Source organism: Engystomops pustulosus, chromosome 6 (genome assembly GCF_040894005.1).
Source record: "Engystomops pustulosus chromosome 6, aEngPut4.maternal, whole genome shotgun sequence".
Lineage (NCBI taxonomy): Eukaryota > Metazoa > Chordata > Amphibia > Anura > Leptodactylidae > Engystomops > Engystomops pustulosus.
Window position 1 is genome coordinate 31,572,684 of NC_092416.1, and position 12,665 is coordinate 31,585,348.

A 12,665-nucleotide genomic window follows, 5' to 3' on the forward strand; every position below is an offset into this window, starting at 1 on the left:
TTGCTGCCCTTCTGGCTGGAGACACGTGGTCCTAAATTATTGCAGAGAATGATCCCCAGGTTTTCTGTCCATATAAGAAACCAGACTAAAAAGTCCATTGTGCACCCAGTGTGCAATTTGCCGTAATTATTCATTGGTTCCGACCTCTTAGTAATTCCGGTGAAGCACTCGACACGACATAGATTCCAGCTATAACCTGCAATTAGTTTGTTGTCGCAGGTTATATTAAACTCGATTGGCCATGCACGTGGGACACAAAAGGGGCAAAATGTTGCAAATTCTATGGTGTGCGCTAAAAAGCTGATGCACAAGACATGACACATTTACTAAGGGCCCGATTCGTGTTTTCCCAACGTGTTACCCGAATATTTCCGATTTGCGCCGATTTTCCCTGAATTGCCCCGGGATTTTGGCGCACGCGATCGGTTTGTGGCGCATCGGCGCTGGCATGCACGCAACGGAAATCGGGGGGCGTGGCCGAACGAAAACCCGACGGATTCGGAAAAACCACCGCATTTTTTGAAAAAAATTGGTCGCACGGGCCATACTCACATGCACCACGATGAAGACGATGAACTCCGGGGCACCTCGGCGGACTTCAGCGCAGCAGTGACACCTGGTGGACCTTCATGAATCGCCGGAAGACCCGAACACTCGTCGGAGAAGCCGCCGCTGGAACGCGAATGGACCGGGTAAGTAAATGTGCCCCAAAGGCTCCATTTAAATTAATAACACGAAGAAGTGTGTATAAAGGACCAATATGACAATAGAAAATCACTTTATTCCATATACAAATAATCATAGAAAATACATTAAAAACATTTAAAAGTACCGTAGTACACATACAAGAAAACTGATGGGATGGGTACGGTCGCTAAAAAGCTGGTGCACAAGGCGAAACACAAAGGCTCCATTAAGTCCCCAATAAACTGTGTTTTCCAATACCAGTCTTCTGATGGTTTGCATCATTTTTCACATCAGTGAAAAGCAGATTGGCATTTGTGTGTGAATTGCGGCTTAGTGTTTGTGTTTGGATTAACTGAGCCACATCCTTGTATTTCAGTCCTGCCCAGCAGTTACTAGCCTGATGGACAGTTCCCCCAGGGTACTGCTGGGGGTGTGTCCGGGAACTGCGTTATATACCTGCCCATTCCCATCATACCTGACTGGTTATTCTTTTAGTCGTACCTGTGTATCTAGTGCTCTTGCTATCTTGTTTGGTATTCTATGTTTTTGTATCCGATTCTGTACCTTTGCAGCTATCTTGGTTTTGACCCGGTTTGTTTGTTTCCGCTTGTCTGCCTGTATCTGTTGTTTGTCCCTCAGTATCGTTTACCTCCTAGTGTTATCCCGCTTTCCCTGTCTCAGACCTGTGTTGTTATTCTGTGAACCAGTGTGAACACTGGCCTATTCCTGTATTCCGGTTACCTGTCCGCTCCACCATCCAGCAGCTGCCAGACAAAGTAAGTCTTCCCTGTAATCTTGTAGGGTCACTCAGGGACCTTGTCAGGGTGGTTTATCTGCTTTAGGCAGGGCCTCAGCCCGCAGGGATGTTGCAGGGTGAGTTCACCACCACCTACCTAGTCTGACAGCTGGTGCCAAGTCTGGTTGTGGATGCGTGGTTCCTGGACAGTTACTGACAAGAACATATAAAGCCTGGACCTCTGTTGCTGTGAAAGGCATACATTCAATAAAATATATATTATAAACATATTTTGGCAAGACAGAGAAGAAGTGCGAGCCCTTCTTTCTACAACCCCTGTCCCTGCCTACACTGCACTAACTGGATGACGGTCCCTACTCTGGGAGCATGCACAGAACAGATAAACAAATGGAGAGACAGACAGACGAAATCCAACTGAGGCCAACCAAGTAAAATCCAAGATGGCAAAGAGGTACAAAATTGTGAGTTATATAAGCAACAAAGGTAATATTACTGCTGCACCCTGCTCATGTGGACAGTGATTGTGCGATCTCCATGTGGAGAAGGGTTTAATTAGCCTAATAGCCTAATATTGTGCCTGTTCTCCTAGTGCTTTTCCATGAATCCTTTTCATGTCCATCTGCAACCTCTCTAAAATATCCAAGATCTGACGAGTAGTTTCCTAATCTTCACAAGCCTGAAGATCAAATCAACACATTCAATCCGCCTGCCGTCAGTCTTATAGACATTTTTATGTCACCAATTTCTCTACAATACTTCTGTATTACAGTACATTGTAAAATAACTGGGTCCTGCCTATCATAGTAACTGCTCGGAATGAGATTGAGTGGTTAGGGCTTCGGGTGGATCCAAGATCATTTTAGTACCACCATTGGGCTTGATTGTTGCACTTAAGGGGTTAACATTCACAATCGGTGCGAGCCTTTGATCCCGCTCCATACAGTCTTCACAGACATGTTTTAAAGGAGAAATTTTTACCACCTCCACCAAACTCAACTCATGACATAGTTGCATAGTTGTCCATTATTCATCAGAAATCAGTGCCGTTATTTTCGTCACCCACTATACGTGGGGCGTTCATTAAAGATTTCCCCCAACCCACTTCTATTTATCACAGGATGCTGAAACTGGACTCTGGTGTAAACATCTCCAATTCCAGGCGACCGCTCTCTGCTATTGATGAACGCACCATACAGCAAGTGGAGGTCACCATTTTGGAAAATCACTGGGTAACCATTTGTCTTCTAGTCCAAAATCTCTAGATTAGTGTGGGGCCCATGGAAAAAAAATCATCCGAGACCATCTCCACATGCATAAGGTATCAGCTCGCTGGGTTCTCTGCCTGTTCAAACCTTTCCAAAAGCAGGAACGATTCGAATGCTCTCAGACTCGATTGGCGAAGTGCCATAGAAGCCAGGAGGATTTGTTCATCAGACTGATAACAGAGCATAATAGCTGGTTCCATCACTGTGATCCTGAGACTAAAGTCCAGTTGATGCTTTGGAAGCATCTGGACTCACCTCCTCCAAAGAAGGCACATGCCCAATCCTTAGCAGTCAAGGTTATGCTCACAGTATTTTGTGACCAGTATCCATCAATACTACTCTGTATTGATGGATTTCCTAGCAAAGGGTACCATGATCTTTGGGACATACTATGCTTCACTGCTGCGGAAATTGCCAAGGTGTCCGCCTTCTGCAAGACGGTGCACCAGTTCACAACTCACATTTTGCCGCAATAGCAGCATGCTCCTCTGAGTTGGAAACTTTACAGCAACCCCCTTATTCTCCTGCCCTCACATCATCGGACTTCCACCTCTTTCCAACAACAAAATAATCCTCTTTTTTTGTTTTACTTCCAACAATAAAGTAATTTTTGAAGGGCAACCATTTTCAAGATGATTCCATGGCTTACATCACTTCAGACTTCATACCACTTCATCACCGATAAAATCAAGACTGTTATCAGTTCGGAGTTGCAAATTGGCAGGTAACTTATAGAGACTTATATAATTACACAGGTGCAGTTTCAGTGTCCTGTGATAAACACAAGTGGGTCAGCGGAAATCCTTAATGAACGCCCCTCTTACATATTAGGCCTTCTACTGTCAGGTGGACAGTATAATAATTCTTTATTTATATAGCGCACACAGATTACGCAGCACTGCACAAAGCATGGCAAATTGGTCCCTGTATGTTTTTGTTTTGGAGTGTGGGAGGAAACCAGAGGACCCGGAGGAAACCCATGCAAACACAAAGAGAACATACAAACTCTTTGCAGATGTTGACCTGGGTGGGATTCAAACCCCAGGACCCAAGCGCTGCAAGGCAGAAGTGCTACCCACTCAGCCACCATGCCGCCCTAATTCATGTAGCATACGGTGTCAAAAATAACAGCACTGATGGGGGAAAATAATGGAAACCTGAGAAAAAATTCCAGTGCATTGTAATGTGTAACAGCATCTATTAAAAGCTACAAAGTGTTGGAGTTGGTGGTAAACTGTCCTATTTCAAAGGGTTGTACCAAGTACTATTGCTGTAATATTATTACATATCGTGGAGGTCCAACTGCTGGGACAAACTGCTAAGAACAAACTCCTCACCGCTAAGGGGTAGGTTGAACATGCTTCTTCCTGCTCCATTCAGTATTGTGGGAAAATTTGGAAATTGCCGATCCCTGTGCTCTGCAATTTCCGACCACTCGAACAGTAATGATTGGATCGGCAGTATGGATGATCGATGTACCGGTTCTCATGAATGATGGGGGTCTGTTCTCATGATCGATGGGGGTCCCAGTAACTGCCCCAATTAGATTGATATCCCTTGTAGATAGAATAAAACAATTCAACTCCTTAAAATTCAGATTGGTTTAGACTCCAGGATATTGTCACACAATGGTGGCATGAAATGGTCTTGACCCTAAGAGCTTACAATCACTTACTTGTAGCTACAGTAAAATAGCCCGTCTCAAAACACACAAGTATTTTAGGTTGCAGGAAAAAAGTTTATAACCTGCAATTATTGAGAAATGACACCTCATCTACAGATGGAAAGTGGATATTAGACAAGACTGTGCGCCACTTGCTAGAACATCGGCGGCTGTGAGTTGACCTGATTTCTATAGTCCTAAGCCCTTGGAAGACCTCTGTCATCGCTAAGCATCTCTTCATTTGTCGCCCGCGCTAATGGAACTGCCCTTTACTATAAATCCAAGTAAAGCTTCTTTGTATATCTCAGAACAGACTGGCAAAGAGCACTCACATGATAAACCCACACAAAGGATGTGCAAGTCAAATTCATTAGGCAATAGGATAAGACTCAGAAATGCAGAATGCAGCCAGTGACATTGTCAGGGCCATCGGCAGAGGAAGTGACATTACCGCTAATCAGTAACTGCATCACATTCTTATTTCACCATTAAATACATTAATATTTATGTTTCATAAGATTAGAATATTGGAATCATAAGTGACTCTTACTTGCCTGCAGATTGTACGTAGTGTGCTATCTGCAGGCAACATTTTATAGAGCAGTAGGAACTGAGCAGATTATGCATAGTGTCCTATCTGCAGGCAGCATGTTATAGAGCAGGAGGAGCTGAGCAGATTGTACATAGTGTCCTATCTGCAGGCAACATTTTATAGAGAAGGAGGAGCTGTGCAGATTGTACAGTGTCCTATTTGCAGGCAGCATGTTATAGAGCAGTAGGAGCTGAGCAGATTGTACAGTGTCCTATCTGCAGGTAGCATGTTATAGAGCAGGAGGAGCTGAGCAGATTGTACATAGTGTCCTATCTGTAGGCAGCATGTTATAGAGCAGGAGGAGCTGAGCAGATTGTACATAGTGCCCTATCTGCAGGCAGCATGTTATAGAGCAGGAGGAGCTGAGCAGATTGTACATAGTGTTCTATCTTCAGGGAGCATGTTATAGAGCAGGAGAAGCTGAGTTCATTGTACATAGTGTCCTATCTGCAGGCAGCATGTTATACAGCAGGAGGAGCTGAGTATTTTCTGCATAGTATATTTTCTGTGGGCAGCAGTTTATAGAGCAGGATGAGCTAAGCAGATTGTATATAGTGTCCTATCTGCAGTCAGCATGTTATAGAGAAGGAGGAGATGAGTAGATTGTAAAGATTCTAATCTTTAGTAGATTGTTTTTTTCTGCCTGCACCGAATTTATCTAATATACATGTAGTGAAAGGAAAAGCAACAATGCTGCCAAGGTGTAATGATAAAGGAAGGTGTCAGTATGCCACCAGCTGATTGGTTCCTGTAGGGCACACTACTGAGGAACAGAAACTTGACTCCAAATGTTTCAAAAGTGGGAAAGCTACAAGGAAGGATACAGGACATAGTTATGCATTTCTCTGTCAAAAGCAGCCAACCCTTGCTGTGAGTCATTTCTGTAGTATCCCAACAGAACAAGGTATAATTGTACAAATCTCCAGGGTCAAAACATATTACTAGCTACAGCTTGGTATGGTCAAAACTGCTGACAGATTCCCTTTCAGTAGAAACAGTGTCAACTGAGAACTCAAACGCCTCTCACCCATCCACAAGCAGTGTCCTGCTATATTATCCCGATACTAACAGGGAACAAGAACCTGGAAACATCTGCAACAATGTGTGGCTTTGGCTAATATCCAAACTTTCATGTTTCTTTAACTTTTCTAATTCTTTCTTCCATATTGTAACCAGAGATCTAGATCTGGAATTGAAATCTCTGCCCCGTGTTCTGTTCCATTGTAATTCAGAACGAACGTACAGTGAGACCTCTTTGAGAAGATCATCCAATATTGCATTGAAAAGTGTCCCCCGAAAACATGGTCTTCTCTCTTCAGGTTATTGTGGTTTCAATGTATTAACTTGAAGAACTATAGGAAACTTATTGTTCTGACAGTCATAACATTTGTACTACCACCAGGATGAAGGATTGTAAACAAAGCACACTGACATACTGGTGTGTGCCTCCTCTACAGGTTCTGCTCTTCTTTAGCTTCTTATGTCCTAGTGGATTAAAAAAAAAGGCTTTTAAAATTATGCAAATGAGCCTGAGGGGCTACACAGTTGTTAATGTAGACTGGAGCCTCTAAAGCTCATTTACATAATTTGTAAAGATTTCTTAAAATTAAGGGCATTGGAAGCTAAAAAAAAAGAGCATACACTAGGTATGTCAGTGTGCTTGGTTTACAATTCTTCATCCTGGTGGTAGATGTCCTTTAACGAAGTAACGAGAACTTACTTGAGAAAAGTTGTTGAGTTTTAGTAAAGTTAGTGTTTTCTTTCAACACTTTTGCTTAGGAAAAACAGCACTACATTCAAATACATCTTATATCATAAATGTATTGTCTATTGAACATTTGGTGATGTCTCATGTCGCTAATATTTTGCCATTTTCATACTGACCACTGGCACTTCCTGTTCTGTAGAGATCACTTCCCTCGAGGTCATTTATATGTCATAACAGAGAGAATTACAATGATGGGTAAAATCAATGTAACACAAGATCCATCTATAGATGATGATCCCAGTCCACTTCTTCCCTCTTTGCACAGGTCACCATGCATGCCTGGAAAAATGTTCCTATAAAATTCTATAGATTCCTATGTGCCACGTGGTCCCATAATCTTGTATAATCAGAAAATAAAATGAAATGAATTAGTTTCAGTATCACATGCTCCCTGTGTGTCCTCCCCTGACCTCCGCAGCATTATGGGTACTTACGTAACATGCGTATACCCATAACATATGCCGTAGGAATAGACAACAACAGAGCGGGAAAAAAAAATCCCATTAATTATAATAGGGCGCAATGAGCTTAGGCTCCTAATTTTGACAATTTGATGGATGAAAACTTCCCACTTTTCTGTGTGTGTGACATCGGCTCCTAATGGAACCTCTGACGCAGGTGTGAACTTAGCCTTATATGCCTTCAGGTTCCATATTTACACTGGAGATCAGCTAAAGAGGAGCACATCACAGAGTTCTCCGTTCTCATCTGCTGTAGTGCTCGGCTTATGCAGAATTCAGTAACGAGCTTATGGCCTAAAGGTAAGTGCAGGAGAACTGAACTCCTCACCTTACCGCGTCCGATGGATAAAGAGTGACATTAATTCCTCTTTAGTGACAGATCAATAAGGACAAGAAGATTAGGCATGTGGCCCGGGAAATTAAAGCTAAAGCAGGACTTTTCTAATTGCATTTACAAGGATGCGGGACCTCCAATTGCCCAGAGTATGTTTACCACAAGTACATAGGTGACACACGTGCACTACACATAGTAAACACCAGGCAAAAAGAAACCACCTCTCATTACAGCAAATTAATATTATTGTTTGTATAATTTAACCCCTTCCCGCCGCAGCCCTTTTTCGTTTTTGCGTTTTCATTTTTCACTGCCCACATTCAAAAATCTGTAACTTTTTTTATTTTTCCATGTACAGAGCTGTGTGATGGCTTATTTTCTGCGTAACAAATTACACTTCAAAATTGTGGTATTTAATATTCCATGCCGTGTACCGGGAAGCGGGAAAAAAATTCCAAATGCTGTGAAATTGGTAAAAAAACACATTTGTGCCGTATTCTGGTGGGCTTGGATTTTACGGATTTCACTGTGCGCCCCAAATGACATGTCTTCTTTATTCTTTGGGTCGGTACGATTACGGGGATACCAAATTTGTATAGGTTTTATAATGTTTTCATACATTTAAAAAAATTAAAACCTCCTGTACAAAATTTTTTGGGGGGATTTTGCCATTTTCTGGCGCTAATAACTTTTTCATACTTTGGTGTATGGAGCTGTGGGTGGTGCCGTTTTTTGCGGATTTTGATGACGTTTACAATATATTTATTTTTAGGACTGTACGAGCTTTTGATCACTTTTTATAGAATTTTGAATTTTTTTTTAAATGGACAAAAAGTGCCATTTTCGACTTTGGGCGTGATTTGCCGTTACGCAATATGCAGCAAAGACTTACCGGCTATGGAGAGGGCTCGGCCCGCGAGCCCTCTCCATGCACCGGGACCCGACATGTGACGTACTATTACGTCACATGTCGGTAAGGGGTTAAAGTTATAAACTTTTCCAATATACTTTCTGTATCAAATCCTCACAGTTTTCTAGATCTCTGCTTGTTGTCACTCTATAGAAAGCTTCTATGTTTACTTTAAGGGGACAGAAATCTGACTATGGTCACACGGGTGCACAGCTCATTATATCCCACAGATCTGACTACTCTCTGTGATATAATGAGCCGTGCACCCGTGTGACCATAGACAGATTTCAATCCACTGGAAGTAAACCTAGAAGCTTTCTATAGAATGACAGCAAGCAGAGATCTTGAAAACTTGTGAGGAATTGATACAGAAAGTGTATTGGAAAATTGAATAACTTTTCCATATATAAACAATAACAGTAATTTGCTGAAATGGGAATACCCCTTTAAGTATCCTGGATTTAAAGGGGTTGGCCACGTCACCTCATGTTTTTTGTAATGGAGTCACCCGGACCTATAGGGTGCTCTGGCGTTTTGAACCCGTTTTTAGTCATGCATTTTCAGTCCGTTAAATAACGCATGTGTTTTTGTCCATTTATAATTAAGATAATTGGAAAAACCATACAAAAACGCATGCAAAAAACGCACATGTTTTTAAATGCATGCGTTTTTTAATGGACTGAAAACACATGACTAGAAACGGACTAAAAATGGGTTCAAAACGCCACGTGTGGCACCACCCTAAGTAGGGGGACCATCGCATTATTGACCTTTTTCGCCTTTTATGAGGTAAAAATTTCCCGCTCTGTGAGCTGAGGTAATTTTTTCATTTACTACATGGTGATTGGCCTAAGGTATGGACCAATGGGGGATTGTCACCAGGGTGGCTTTGCTCTTTTCCCCTGGTGACACTCCTGGATTGGTCCTGCCCGTGTGTGAGGAAGTGGAGTTTGTGTAAAAAATACTGTTTATGACAGGATGGTTCAGTCATCCTGTCAGACATGTCCTATCTTTCCCCAGAATACGGCACCGTGCCCCATGTTTTCTTATGAAGAGGAATGTGAATGTAGCCTTAGCTTGAGCATTTCTAGTTTTGTGTTAACAATAAAGTTTTAAGATGAATTGTTAATTTTGTTATCTTAATAAAGGCCTTGCCAACAAAAGAATTGTAATATTTTACTACTAAGCATGTGTCCTTATAATTGTATTCATTTATATTAGGTTAAGGTCCTGGAAGGGTGATCACATGACCCTCCATCTGCAGCCATTTTATGAACAGGAATGTCTCACTGAGGAGGTTTCACTTCACATATCAAGAAAGTGAAGCAGAACTTTAAATAGATGAATAATTTTAAATTACCTCATACCCTGCCCCTCCCCCACACTTATACACACATTACAAAAACATGAGGTAAAGTGGACAACCCCTTTAAGGACTTTTTTTATTTTTACAAGCATTTATCGAACATGTGACATTTCTAAAAAAGGAAACAAGAAAAAAGCCATGTAACAAAATCCATACCCTATGGGTAATAAAAAGTTATAAAAGTAAATAAGGAGATATGTTTCCATTGCTGGGAGAATTCTACAGCAGTGTCCATGATCAGAGATAACTCCATCACCGACATTTTACCTCAAGGGTGACCTCCGTCCCCTGGCAGAAGGTTTGATGGGAAATAGTCACAAATATAATGTACTGCAATAATAATGTATTACTGTGTATTGTGTAAGGCTCTAGTGGGGCTAAAAATACAAGTTAAAAAAGTATTCAACGAAATTTACTTACTTCTTAATCTAGTAGAGCCAGAAAGGCTTAAAGGCTTAAGAGTGCGTAGTTTCCTGTTTAGTTCCAGAACACGGGCTGATAATGCCACCACAATCATACAATCCTCCTTTCAGCTTCTTTACAATCCATGACTTACAATCTGAGCTTCTAAGGTCAATAATATCTGCTCCTTTTTTTAAGATTTGTGTTTGGTTTTGAAATATCCTGTAGAAAAATGGACATTTGAGCGAGTACTTTAAAAATATAATGGGGCAGGTTTATCATTATACAGATAATTTCCGGTGTATAATTTTTGGTGTATTTTGTACATCAGATTTAATATAATAGTCTAGATAGCTGGATAGATGTGGCTTCATTTTGATATATATGATGTTAATGTCTGGAGTGGAGTTACTTAAAGGGAACCTGTCAGGACAATTTGGAACACTAAACCACCCACATGTTCTTATGGACCTATGGTTTAGTGTCCAAAATCGCCTCTTACATGGTCACGTAAAAAAAAAAAAACATTTATACTTACCTGCATCCAGAGTTACACCTAGTGAAGCCAGGGTAGTACACCTGGGCTTCCCTGCTGAGGAGCCGTAGGTACAGCACATGCGCAGTGAGGTCACAATATTGTGCAGGTTTCACTGTCTGCAACACAAGAGGAGGTGCCGGCGTTAAATCTACTGATGTGAGTCTGATGTGCCTCATCGGATTTATATCTAGGGAAGTATGAATGTTTGTTTTTTACTGAGGCCATGCAAAAATGTTATACAAGTAGATTTGGGACTCTAAACCACGGGTCTATATGTACCCTTAGTTGATTTAGGGTCCCAAGTCAACCAATCAAATCAATCAAATTCAATCAATCCCAAATCAACCAATCAATTAAATCAGATTTAATATAAAAGTCTAAACCACAGGTCCATATGGACCCTTAGTGTGTTTAGGTTCCCAAATCAACCAGACAGGTCTTCTTTAAAAAATTGAAACCAGTGCAGAACTGGGGGACTTGATTAAAGTTGTGCCAAAATTTTTTACTTTTAAAAAAATGTTTTTACTTAACATTTTGTGAGTTGTTTTTTTCCAAAACCAAACAGTATGAGTGCTGTGCAAGAGGTAATCAAAGATTAAAACAGCCTATAGAACATTCACAGAAGAGAGAGTACATGAAAATGGGAGTGCAATGTGTAATAGATAACGGGTATTTGCTGGTGACAGCATTATTGGTCCATGAAAACAAAACTAAAATGCATCAAACAAATATATCTCAGTCCAATAAACAGTAGTGTATATATATACAGCACAGTAAACAAAAACTAAAACAGTAGATAGTTTACATTGCGAGTGTGTAAGAGTCTGTGACATCTACCTGTGCACAGGGACCGCCATGGGTCCTGCACAGAGGCCACACATAGTGTCAGCATGCCTACATTGGAGAGTCACCCTGAAATTCCCTATGCATATACTAGGAAGTCAAATAAAAGTACAGAATTTGTGACTATGAGAAAAATTGCCCTTTATTGATCTATGTGCCACATCTGGATTAAAGTGATAAATCTGGAGTAAATTGACTGAAGTGAAAAGTGTCTGACAGCTTGGATGATTAGTGTTCCAAAGTGGTGAGACATCCACACTCCATCACTTTAAAGTTCATGCAAATGGATTACCATAATTTAACCATAATAAATTATACATTAAAAATTCAACATTCGAAATAAAGTAGGCAACATTTGTAATCTTTGTCCAGTAGGTTTAAAAAACAAATTTATTAGGTTTAGACTGTAAAGCAGTGATATAACACAAAGGGCAGACGGATATACCAATCTAATCCCCATACAGAGGCAAATGATCAAAACAAGAATAAAATAAAATAAGATGAAAAAAATACATTTTGTATATTCCACAAATACCAGTCTAGCGCCAGTAGTGTAAGAGGTGAGCCATGGGCTCCATATCTCATATGGGTTGTTCAGCGCCTGTTACAAAAACACTTGTACCATAAAAAAAACTTTTTTTTATAACCACAATCTGAACCCAGACCCCCCATCCAGCACCAATCCCCAATGCAAAATGCACTAACATGCTGGCAGTGCTACGCGAAACTGCTTCGGGAAGAATGGTCGCTCCCCATTACGTCAATGGGGAACGATGATTCTCCCCAAAATGGTAGTGTCCTGCCGTGCCGACATGCTAGTAGTAGCGCACCCTACCCCAGTGGTTATAATGCATTTAAAGATGTATCCCCTGTAATGGCAAGGGGGTTAAGCCGAACCCAGATTCGAACTTCTCCTAAACACTAGAAGTCATTACTCATCCGTGTATTTAAATATAAATGGCCATTTTAAACAGCAGGAATGGCTAATTTCAACTAAATCGTGGATGGCTGTATCAGCAAAGTAATTGTTTCCCAGTTGAGGTTCGAGCAATGGCTGTTCTACCTTCGACCAACTTTTA